General features: G+C 39.7%; 1 non-coding gene and 1 pseudogene across 1 annotated transcript; both read right to left on the bottom strand.

Moving 5' to 3' along the window:
- The window catches only part of LOC127680276 (60S ribosomal protein L19-like), a 42,992-nt pseudogene extending 31,616 nt beyond the window's left edge, over nt 1–11,376 (bottom strand).
- A 361-nt stretch (nt 11,377–11,737) lies between these two features.
- Nucleotides 11,738–11,877, bottom strand: LOC127681908 (small nucleolar RNA SNORA48). Its single transcript, XR_007977250.1, has one exon. It is a non-coding gene; the product is annotated as a small nucleolar RNA SNORA48 (small nucleolar RNA).
- Nucleotides 11,878–12,552: the final 675 nt, after the last annotated feature.

The following is a 12,552-nucleotide window of genomic DNA, read 5'->3' as shown; positions in this document are numbered from 1 at the left end:
AAATGATTGTTACTTCCTGTTATTTTTGTAGTTAGAGGTGGAATTATGTTTGTTTCGCTATCTTCTTTTGGGTTTGTTGAAAGATTACCTTCTTGCTTTTTTCTAGGCTGTAATTCCCCCCTTTGTGTTGCCATTTTCCATCTAATATCCTTTGTAGAGCTGGATTTATGGAAAGATATTGTGTAAATTTGGTTTTGTCATGGAATATCTTGTTTTTTCCATCTATGGTTTTCAATGTTCAGAGTTGTTTCCATTGGTGATTTCTTTAGTGCTTCTACCTCTATTTTTAGATCCTAGATGGTTTTGTTCAATTCCTTCACCTATTTGGTTGTGCTTTCCTGTAATTCTTTAAGGGCTCTACCTGTTTACCTGAGTTCTCCTGTATTTCATTAAGGGAGTTATTTATGTCTTTCTTGAAGCCCTATATCGGCATCATGAGCTGTGATTTTAAATTCAAATCTTGCTTTTCTGGTGTGTTGGGGTATCCAGGACTTGCTGTTGTGGAAGAATTGGGTTCGGATGGTATCATGTTGCCTTGATTTCTGTTGGTAACATTCCTACATTTGCCTTTTGCCATCTGGTTATCTCTGGTGTCAGTTGGTCCTGCTGTCTCTGGCTGATGCTTGTCCCTCCTGTATTCCTGCAAGCCTGTCTCAGCACCCCTGGCACAGAGTGCTGGGTGCAGGTGGGGCCTTGAAAGTCCCTGTCCCAGCTGTTCTGGTACTGTGGTGTTCCCTGCGCTTCTGGCTGTACCCACCTGCTCAGTTGCTGGAGAGAAGATGGTGGCCTCACCTCTTAATGTGGGACTCCCTGCAGAGCAGTTCTCTCTTGGCAGGATAGGAGCACAGATGGCTGTGGTGCTGCCCAGCTGCTGGGTGCAGGTGGTGCTCTGGAGGACCCTGTCCCAGCTGATCTGGCACTCTGGTGTTCCCTGTGCTTCTGGCTGTACCTGCGTGCTCAGTTGCTGAAGAGAAGATGGCAGCCTCACCTTTAAACATGGGAGTCAAACCCCTTCCAGAAGAGCAGTTCTCCCCTGGCAGGATAGGTGCATAGAGAGCAGCTTTATTTATAATAGCCAGAAGTTGGCAAGAACCCAGATGTCCTTCAACAGAGTAATGGATACAGAAAATGTGGTATATTTACAGAATGAAGCTATTAAAAACTCAGCTACTAAAAACGATGAATTAATGAAATTCTTAGGCAAATGGATGGAACTAAAAAGCATCATCCTGAGTGAGGTAACCCAATCAATGATATGCACTCATTGATAAGTGGATATTAGCCCCAAAGCTCCTAATATCCAAGATACAATTCACAGACCATATGAAGCTCAAGAAGAAGGAAGACCAATGTCTGGGTGCTTTGGTTCTTCTGAGGAGGGGAACAACATACTCATAGGAGCAAATATGGAGATAAAGTGTAGAGCAGAAACTGAAGGAAAGCCCTCCAGAGACTGTCCCACCTGGGGATTCATACCATATACAGTCAACAAACCCTGACACTATTGTGGATGCCAAGAAATGTTTGCTAAAAGTAGACTGATATAGCTGTCTCCTGAGATGCCCTGAAAGACCCTTACAAATACAGAGGCAGATGCTTGAGCCAACCATTGGACTGACTGTGGGGTCCCCAATGGAAGAGTTACAGAAAGGACTGAAGGAGTTAAAGGAGTTTGAAAACCCATAGGAAGAAAAATATCAATCAACCAGACCCCATATCCAGAGCTCCGAGGGACTCACCAAGGAGTACACATGGCTCCAACATGGCTCTGCATTTGAAGCAGAGGATAGACTTGTCAGGCATCAATGGTAGGGGGGATCCTTGGTCTTATGAAGGCTTGATAGATACACCAGTGTAGGACAGTCAAGGGAAGGGAGGTGGCAATGGGGTGGGTAGAGGAACACCCTCATAGAAGCAGAGGGAGGGAAGATGGGATAGGGGGTTTCTGGGAGGGGGAAAACCAGGAAAGGGGATAACATTTGAAATATAAATAAAGGAAATATCCAATAAATATTCATATATATATGAATATTTATTGGATATATATATTTATACATATATATGTGTGTGTGTGTGTGTGTATGTGTGTGTGTGTTTGTGTGTGTATTAGTTTTTTGGTGTTTGAGTTTATAAAGATTATGACATTTCTTTTTCTACTTTTCTGCGTCCTTACATGCCAGAATTCCCTCAACCATTCATGACATACAGTTGGAAATGTCTCTATATCACCTTTCTATTTCACTGATAGTTAACTTGGCTAATTGGATTTGGCTATGTTTATTCTGTTATTTAACATTTTCTGATGTGTTATAAAAATCATTTCTGTATTCCATATTTTCTGTGGTCTTCCTGTGAGTCCTTGTTTTCTAATCATGTCATTACCTCCCTTAGTATTCTTTAGAATATTGAATATAATTACTTTAATTCTTGTGTTTGAAAATCACATTTGACTTTGCTGTTTACATGCTTTTTGGATTGATTCATGTCAGTATGTGTGCTCTGATGATGTTAGAGTCTTGTCATTTTCCTAAGAGCTATAAATTCCCTATGAATACAAATTACATCTCTCAGTGTTAAAAAATAGCTTCTCTGACAAAGGCTGAGAGCAGCACTAATCTGTGGACATAAGCACAAATATTTAGAAGGCAGTTTATCAGTATGAGCATTTGACAAAATTGGAGTAGTAAGTTTCCCTGTTGGTTTCTGATTTCCCCAGCCTTTGGCTTCAACCAAGTTTTAGAGCGCCAAAAATGAATTGCCTCTTTTGGAAGAGGCCTCACATCCAACCAAGAAGTGGTTGGTTAGGCCATAAGGTTTAGGCCATTTTAGTATCAGTGTCACAGCTTGCCTGTCAGGATGGTATTGTAATGTACATTGTGCAGACACTGGTAAGATTGTCTTTCTCTCTCCTGTGGTTTTTATAAGCATCTTCTTGTACCATGAAAGCTAGCCAGAAGTTTTAGAATGATTTATCTCTGTATGGCTTATGCTGAATTGAAATGTGTAACTATCAGATCATTCTGACCCCATAGTAGTGCTGTGTCCTTTGTAGTCATTTTTCAAGCAAAAATTCCCCTCTCCTATTAATGAAGTGTGTGTGTGTGTGTGTGTGTGTGTGTGTGTGTGTGTGATGGATCACATGCATCTGGAAATCAGAGGTAGACATTGAGTATCTTTTATGTCTTCTCAACATTATTTTTTGAGGTAGGGTCTCTCACTAATCCAGGAATATGGCAATTCAGCGAGACTCACTGACCAGTAACTTCCAAGGATTTTCCTCTTTGCCCTTTCTCAATGCTGGGTTATAGTCACATACTGTCACGTAATAATTTGCACATGGGTTTCGGAAACTAAAAATCATGCTTTCATTTCAAGTACTTTATTGACTGAGCCATATCTGCAGTTTCATAGTTTTAAAATTTAGTTAAGACATCTCAGTGCAGAAAGGCATGGGTCTTTGCTTCTTCACTACTGGTGAGTTATATTTAATTGCAGAGATGGCTATCTTAATTCCAGGAATCACAGATTTCAGAATTTGAGAGATAGTCATGGAACATGAATTTTAACTTTCTCAATTTTGAAAGATAAAGTAGGCTTAAGGAATTTGGATAATTGTGCATATTAACTAGGTTCTGCCTTGAAAGAGGTAAAACAACTATTGTTTCTGCTGAGCTCATCTGTGTTTTATTTTGCATATCAATGTTTTTTATCTTTCTAGTCATTATATAAAGTATACTTCATGAAAAATGATTTTCTGTTCTACTAAAATCACTATGACCTATAGCTTTAAAAATGATATCACATATCATATTTCATTAGGTTGAATATCATCTTTGGAAATAAAGTATGCAATTAAAACTTTGATTAAAATTATCTAAAGGGTAATGCAAAAACTAAATGTTAAAATTATTGAAAATAGGAATAGGAAGGTATATTTTAGTACTTCAAAAGAAAATGAAATAAAATATCTTCACCTAAGGCATTTTACACTGAAAAATTAGTAAATTAAAAAATTACAATTGCACTTATTTTAATTATCTTGGAAATTGTAATATGAGATTCAAGGCATTGTAATAGTCATTTATATTTAAAACACATATAAATTCTTTATTTTAAGTAATTTCTTAAAGCACCAAGACAATTGCATCTTTGTGAGAGTATATGAACATATTTTATAGTTCAAATTCTATGCTAGAGTTTCTGAATAGCCAAGAGTTGACATTTCTCTCTCTCTCTCTCCCCCTCTCTCTCTTCTCTCTTTCTGTCTTCCTTCCTTCCTTCCTTCCTTCCTTCCTTCCTTCCTTCCTTCCTTCCTTCCTTCCTTCCTTCCTTCCTTCTCTGATTTCTCATTTGTACTCTGTGTATACTATTAACTTAAGTTTACTCTATGTTGGAGTGTCAAAGATTTCCGAACATGAGTATTTTGAGTTCATGTATGTATGTGCACTACATATGTGCCTCTTGGACTTTACATCAGTCAGGGTTCTCTGGAGTCATAGAACTTAAGGAATTCTCTCTCTCTCCCTCTCTCCCTCTCTCCCTTTCTCCCCTCCCTCTCTCTCTCTCTCTCTCTCACACACACACACATGCACACGCACACACACATGGATATACTACATATATACACACAGACACACACACACACTGTGTATATATATGTATATATATGGAATTTATTGGAATGAAAATGAGCAGTACAGCTAATCGAACAATGACTAGCTGTGAATAGACAGTGACAGCCCAGGAATCTAGCAATTGCTCAATCTCACAAGGCTGAGTGTCTCAACTGATCTTCTGTATATGCTGGAATTCTGAAGAAGTAGTCTCCAGTGCCAGTGAAGAAATGGATGTGCTATCAAAGCTAGGGCAATGAGGAAAAGAACAAGAGTGTCCTTCTTCCATGTTCTTATGTCAGCGTCCAGCAAAAGGTGTGGCCCAGATTAAAGGCATGTGTCTTTCTGTCTCAGGATTAGGCCTGAAGGTTTATCATCTTCCTACCTCTTAGGTTGTGCCCTCTACTTAATGACTGTAGTTCATTCCAGATTTATTCAAACTGACAAAAAGTAGCCATCACACAAGGGATTCAGAAAAAGTTTTCAGATCTTCAGGAACTGTAATAGAACATGGTTGTGAGCCAACATGTAGGTGCCAGGAACTGAACTTGTGTTTCTGCAAGGGCAAAACATGCTCTTAGCCAGTGAGCCATCTCTACAGTCTTGGCAAAAATCACTTTTGAAAACACAACTTTTCAAAATTTCAAAAATTCGGGTATTATTTTAATCTCCTATCAGATAAATAATTATATTATCAAAATAAAGGCAAATAAATATACCTTGCCAGTATCCACTATTGTTTTTGCTTAATCTAACTTGATGCATTTTTTTTTCTTTTTTAAACAGTCATATTCTAATGTTCTGGGAATAGGAAACACACAATCAGGCTTGAGTTCAAGTTTGGCTCTCGCTTTTCTACTTGTCATATTTGCTTCTTTAGATCTGTCCACTTTTCTCACCACACTTTAGACTTATGACCAAACTTATGGACACCCTCCCCCATCCTCTTGTTACCCTCTACCTTGTAGTTGTATGTCTCCATTTTCAAATAACATTTTCTAAGATTTTAGCTCCTTTTGCCACCCACACTGATTAAGGGACTTTCCTCTAATAGCTCCTCAAAGATCCTTCCTACACACAGTCTTCTATTTGCATTTTAATACTTGCTCTTTTCATCATTTTTAAGCAGACTTATAGTAAACACTTCCTCTCTGGATGGGACTATGCTGATATTGGCACATTCACCCTCATTGTTGCAAACTATCCCTTCATTAAGCTCTGTTGCTCAGTGCATGGGTACCTTCTGCATCTTTCCCAGAGCACAGCAGAGACTGCTTCAGTTGGAAACATTGCACATGATCTCAAATCTCAAAATCCTGTTTATGGAATGCACATAAGAGTGTCCATTACTGAGTTATTTTGGCCTTTCTTTTAGATTGGCATTAGTCAGTCCAGTACAGACTTATCCCATCAGTTTTAACTTTTGTGATGGTCCTGTTGTGGGAAATATTACGAAATGTCCCATGTTCAGTATCCACCAGCTCAAATCATTCTAACGTCTCCATTCTTCAGTGGGCTGGTTCAAAATGTTATGAGCACACATTATTTGGGATGCCTTCCTTTCTCTCATCTGCTTCTCCATTTCCTTTACAAAGTACTCTACTACCCACCTAGACTAGAATGACTCTCCTGAATAGTCTCAGCTTCAATCTAAGCCCAATAGTTAAAAGGAAGTGTCACCATTTGGCCGTTATCACACAAGACAGCACATACTGAATTGCCTGCTTACTTGTTGGTTTTTCATTCTGCAATAAAAATGTCTGAGTTGCTCTCTGACCACCACATAGTGGGTAGTTAATAAAACTATGGGGCTGGAGAGATGGCTCAGCAGTTAAGAGCACTGACTACTCTTCCAGAGGTCCTGAATTCAATTCTGAGCAAACATATGGTGACTCATGTACAGCTCATCTGTAATAGGATTTGGTGCCCTCTACTGGTGTGTCTGAAGAGACCAACAGTGTACTCACGTACAAAAAATAAATTAATAAATCTTTTAAAAAAACTTTTGCTGGACAATTAAATACATAAAAATACAATTTTTAAAATTTTCAAAAAGCTCATTATTTTAATAATAATACATTTTAAATTTATTTTAAAGAGCTTTTATCAGATAAATAATTATATTGTTAAAACAAAGACAAAGAAACATACTTCAACAGTAGACTCTGTTGTTTTTTGGTTAAATTAAACCTTATTAATCTTTTTAAGATAGACCTTGAAGGGCTTGTAACTGGGAGGGATTTTCCAGTCTTGGTGTTATGGAGGCATGGGTGGGTGTGGTCTTGGCAAACCACCTGCCTGGAACTCATGCAACTAGAAGATTGTAGTTATGGTATCTAGAATAAGCTTGGTTTGCTTATTTCTTTTAGGAACAAACATGTTCCTTTGATAATCCAAGTTTTAATATAGTTTGAAATGAAGTTATCAGATAGTGTTCTTACTTCCAAATTTCCCATTCCCTGTAAGATTAGATAGGTGTAGTATACTGTGTGAAATAATTTCAAGAGTTCTGGAAATATAGTCTGGCAATAATTTCTTAGTCATTTGCTATGTTCTTGTTTATACTTGTGTGGACTAGGTTGAAGAGCAGTTATTTAGCATCCAATCTTGCAATATTGATTCACACATTGGGCAGTCTAGCAGGCCCATTGTATGTGAACTTACCAATCTTGATTTCAAGCCTCTCCTCCACAGAAATCTAGGAAATCCTATTTCTCCACATTTTAAATATGTAATCATTTCATGGAAGTCTATTGTATGTCTGCTTTATAGACCGTAAAGTTTTTCTTGCCTTCTTAGTAGTGTAATTAGAAAAATATCAAACAAACAAACAAAACAAAAACAGTTTTAAGCCTCACATTCACGTTTTTGTTTTATATGGTTTCACTTCTTGATTGGAACTCGTTTTTATTTTTTTCCAGACAGCAGGAAGCTGTCTGTACTAAATACACAGTGATGCCTATGCTATGACAGAAGGTCAGTAGAGACTGTTTCAATAAGCCTTCCAAACAGAGATAAAGCTTTGAAAGCCACTACCGTTAAATACTCAAACTTGCCTGCCAGCTAAATTACAGATGTTCTTGCTGTGGTCCTGTTGAACCTAATATCTACTTGGATGGATTTTTTTTTTAGTCAAATGTTACATTTTTTCCATTAGTCATGCTAAAACAAATAAACAAACAAATAAGAATAAAAACAACAGAAAAATTATTAACAAGGGCTACTCACATTTTAGTGTTTACTTCATTCATTGAATAAACTTTCCTGCAAACTAGCAGATTAAGGCTTCGTTCTTTTCTTTATTTTCGGATTCTTATGACATTAAATTTCTATGAGGCCTGGCCTACTCTTTACTTGGAATTCTCCTGTTTTAGCTTCATGGGTGCTGGTGTGATAGGTGTATTTTGATGTGATAGGTGAACTTTATCCTAACTATTTTATCTGAATTAAAGAAAAAACAGCAAAACAAACAAACAAACAAACATCCTAACATTTATAGACTGGTGAGTGAGTCTCAGGGCAAAGAAACTTTCACTTCATCCCAGTATTAGAGTTACAATGAAGAAATACCACAGTCTGATCTCTGAAATTTAAGTACCACTTATGGTGCCCAGAATGTCAGGAGCAGACTTACAAGTTCGTGCTATAGCCTCCAACCCTATGTTTTTACATTCCAAGTGCAGATTGTCCTCCTACCTAGCCTGAAGATACCTGCAAAGACTTGTGTTGAGGTGACCAGACCACAGTGACAAGAGAAATGTGATACCAAGATGCTGTGCAGACTCTATCTTCCCAACTGGTGGATCCTGAGTGGGTAGAATGAGGCAACATAAAGGAGACCAAGAGACCTCAAGCTGTAGTGAGCACTGTGAGAACTAACACTTCAGGCAGCTTCAGTGCAACAGCTCATTTTAATGGGAGGGTAAAGGCTATTTAAAACTTTGCGGGGGTGAGTTGGGGCTATGGAGGGGGTGAGTGTAGGTCATTGACCTGAGTCAAAGTGTTTGGGATGCCTCATTTGCATAAGGAGGAATTTCAGGTGTCACCTGATATGGTGTTTAATGGAAGAGGAATTTTAACCTGGCTACCAGGCACTATGATCTCCTCCATTGAGTCAAAGGTGGGGGCACAGGCCTAGGTCTACCTACCATGGGCCAGGTGATGAGGGGAGCAATCTTACTCTTGCAGATCTCATGACAAGGTTTGGACACAACTTGGTCCAACTCTTAATCTTCACTGGTCCCAGGCGCCACACCAACATACTAGAAGAAGAAAGAAAATGGTACTTTAAACTCCTCAGCAGAATCTGCAAGGGCTGTATGAAAGGGAGTTGAAAACAGGCACTTAAAAGGAGCCAAAGTGTTAGTGTTGAAAGGCTTCCATCTTAGCAGAGGTGCTACCCTTGTGCTAGGAACCACATGTTCATGATGCATTTTTCACAATTTTAGGATCAGAGACAAGACCTACACTTGGTACGACAGTCTGTTATCTAAAGGGACACAACTTATAGAATATATACATTTATATGAGGATTTACAGAATGGCTTACCTAGAAAGGCTGAGAATTAGGCAGTTGTGCAGTCCATAAGGCTAGATGTCTCAGTAGTTTCAGTATGTGTTTGGAGTCCTGGAACGCTGCTGGTCTTCAGTCTGTCTACACTGGGATTCAAAATAAGTTGGTTCTAATACCACCAAAAAAATGCTTCAGTGGTGGGGGAGGTGGACTGGCAAGTGAGAGTGAGAGCAAGCCGGCAGGGAAGATGGACCTTGCCCATGTCCTCATGTAGGCTGCTACCAGACATCCTGTCATATTTAAAGTGGGAAAGTCCCTTGCAGGTGTGTTCAACCAGTAGCTTTTCATTGAGTTCAGATGCAGTGTAGGTGACAAGCAAGTATAGCAATCTCATTTGAGGCCAGGCCTAGGGACATAGTAAAGCCCTGTTGCAAAGAAACAAGACAAGAACTACATCAGCAAACAAAACCAAACCAAAAAAAAAAAAAGAAATAGCAAAATCCTAACCAGAAATGTCTCCATTTAGCCAATCTCCAATTTTCTGACATAGTTGCTAGGTATAAATAATAATTAAATTTCATTTATTTCATTCTTTGTCAACTGCTGTAGACTGACCATTTTTGTGTTTATTTTAGGAAATATCTTGAAAGACCATTAAGTACTTGAAGCAAATCCATTTATGTGCATTAGTAGTACTTGCTCAGAAGTCCTTTTCCTAGTGACTATCCATCTCCCATTATCTCACCCCTCCTCCAAGTAACCAAATCCAATGAAAGTCTGTTTAGATGTTTTTACTCACTTAAATATCAAACAAATTAGAAAGGAAAATCTATAGCAAATGAATGGGTACTTAGGAAATGAAACAAACAGTGTTAAGGGTTGTACTTCCATTTACTTGCCGATTTCATGGAACTTTATCATGGGAGTATTTAAACACTCTTGAGAATGTTGAACAAAACATAATTACATGCATTTTCATAGAAAGAGACTTCTGTTTTCTGTCTTAATTGAAAAATATATCTTCACAGGGACCCGTTGATACTAAAATATACAGTAAAGTCAACCATTAAAATACATTTACATAAATTCAAATAATGAAAAGATCCCCTCTTGAACATGAAAAGAAATTGACTATGATTTCGTAGGTGAGCAGAAGGGAGCACACACCTACGTAAAGCTCTCAGCACTCCTTAGCATGAAGGACTCAAGTAGTTTCTTATTTGGAAAACTGTTATTCTTCTTGATAATGAATCTCCTTATATTTTTAACCATTTTGGCAGTTCAAGAGCGTGAACCAAAGGCCTTCAGTCTGCTAGGCAAAACCTCTACCATTGAGCTATTCCCTTAAACCTCCAAAGCTGATTTTTTTTAAAGACAGGGAATCATTTATTAAAAATCTTTTGAAGAACTGGAAAGCTTGTGTTCTGTAACAAAGGTTTTATAGTTAAACCACACACAAGTGATGATATATGAGCGCCTACAATACCCCCAGCTCAGCTGGTCCGAGCATGCTTCAGAGTCTGAAGGACAGTCAGCTCCTTGGGACCGCAGTGCCTCTGTGATGATTTAACTTGGGCATTCGCCTTCATTAGAATCTATAATTTCCTCACCAGTTCTTCTCCAAGGAAGGGCTGTCTTTGGAACCTCATGAAATCCACACTACCCTCTCAAACACTGGCTGCCTCACTCTCTATCCCTTATCTGCACCACCAGGGCAAGCTCCCCAGCATTTCTCAGGATAGAATGCCTTCATTGGCAGACAGGGTCAGCTCTCCTGCTCTTTAGCCAGCTTCCCCATGTCCATGCCTCTAGAGCCAGCTCCACCGTGCTGCCCAGTCAAAGAGCTGGGCCCATTTTCCCCAAGTGCTGAAGCCTTTGAGCAGCTGGGCCAGCTTTCCAGCTCTCACCCTCAGGCCTGTTCACCCACACCCCTGCCACTAGGGCCAGCTCTCTTGTGCTGCCTGGGTGAGGGGCAGGACCTGTTTTGCTGAGAGGCTAGACCAACTCTAGGGCACTGCAGCTAGTGAGGGGAGGGGCCAGTTCTGGACATTCATGTGGTCCACAGTGTTTGCCGGGACCAAGGACATCCCCATGTTCTATAGTGGTAATATGAGCCACAGACACCAACATTAACCTCTGCTGCTGCACAGCCATGAACCTTAACATGGCTGTCAGCAGCAGCTTGGGCTGGAATCTCACCAAGGCCCCAGGTGGTGAGCTGGCCACCCACAGCAGGCAATTCCTTTCCATTTTTGCAAGGCTCAAGCTGCTCCACTCTGTTTTCTCTCCCATATACTTGTCTGCCATATACTTGTTCCTTGTGGTTGCTCACTGCAGAAGGGCCATGTGATTGGTGGGTCCTTGAGTGACATTCTGTCATACTGCTTGGCATGCCAGCAAGCAGACAAAGGAGTGCAGCTCTCTGTCTTTATCCTCTCTCACTGGGCTGGGTGGTGGTTGGCAGGCCTCTGTATGTCTATGGCCCACATATACCATGGGTTTGGCAAGTCTTCCTCACCCTCACCACGTAGCACATAGGACTAGAAGGTCTCTGTCTTCTATCTTCCTCCTCTTGCTCTGTCCTTCCTGTATATTTGATTTAATTTCATTTTTATGTGTCCTAAACATAAAACAGCCTTAATCACCAACCCAGGCATCAAGCTAGGATGAATAAGGGACTGCCATTTTCTCTGCCTATGAATGATATAAAAATACCACCAACAAGGTATCACTTTGCCCATTGCAAAGGGAGGGGAAGGAGCATATGTATTTCTATGGGTGACATTTCACCAACTAGTTGTTGATTCTATACAGGCCTCGTGACTCTACTAATGCAACCTGTTCATGCAGGTTTTCTCAACAGAGATGGCAGTGATAGAAGTGACCCTTTCTCATAGGGGTGAGAAGACATAAGTATGGGCTACAGGGAGATCTGCAGCTCTATTACAGTACCACTCAGAACTCCATCAAACCCAAGGCAAGTAGTGAGGCAGAACACAATTTAGCCTATCATCCTATTCAAGATAGCACAGGCTGGGCCATAGCAGTGTTGCTGTTCCTGTGTCACACCTCCTCAAGATACTTAATATTGACAAATGTTTATAACTGAGCCTTCCGTACATCACTAAATACAAACTGGGCTTAGTGCCTGCTAAACCTCATCTGGAAGAGAGTAAAAAGTTTCGTGAAATTTTTTGTGAAAAGTTAGCTGTTAAAATGAATTCCTATGTGAGAGAGATACAGACAGATACATGAGAGCTAAACTGTGACACAGGAGATTTCAAGTACTTTCCAGAAAGCCAACCGGTACACATGTGACATCACATGTGACAACCTCAAATGACAACCTAAACACCCCTTGAAATGAAGAGTATGTGGGTCACAGAACATTGTTGTTAGTTAGAATTCAGAAGTTTTAAAAAGGAT

The sequence above is a fragment of the Apodemus sylvaticus genome, chromosome 3 (assembly GCF_947179515.1).
Source record: "Apodemus sylvaticus chromosome 3, mApoSyl1.1, whole genome shotgun sequence".
In the NCBI taxonomy this organism is placed as follows: domain Eukaryota; kingdom Metazoa; phylum Chordata; class Mammalia; order Rodentia; family Muridae; genus Apodemus; species Apodemus sylvaticus.
The sequence above is the reverse complement of the archived record's forward strand: the minus strand, read 5'-3'. Positions and strand labels throughout refer to the sequence as shown.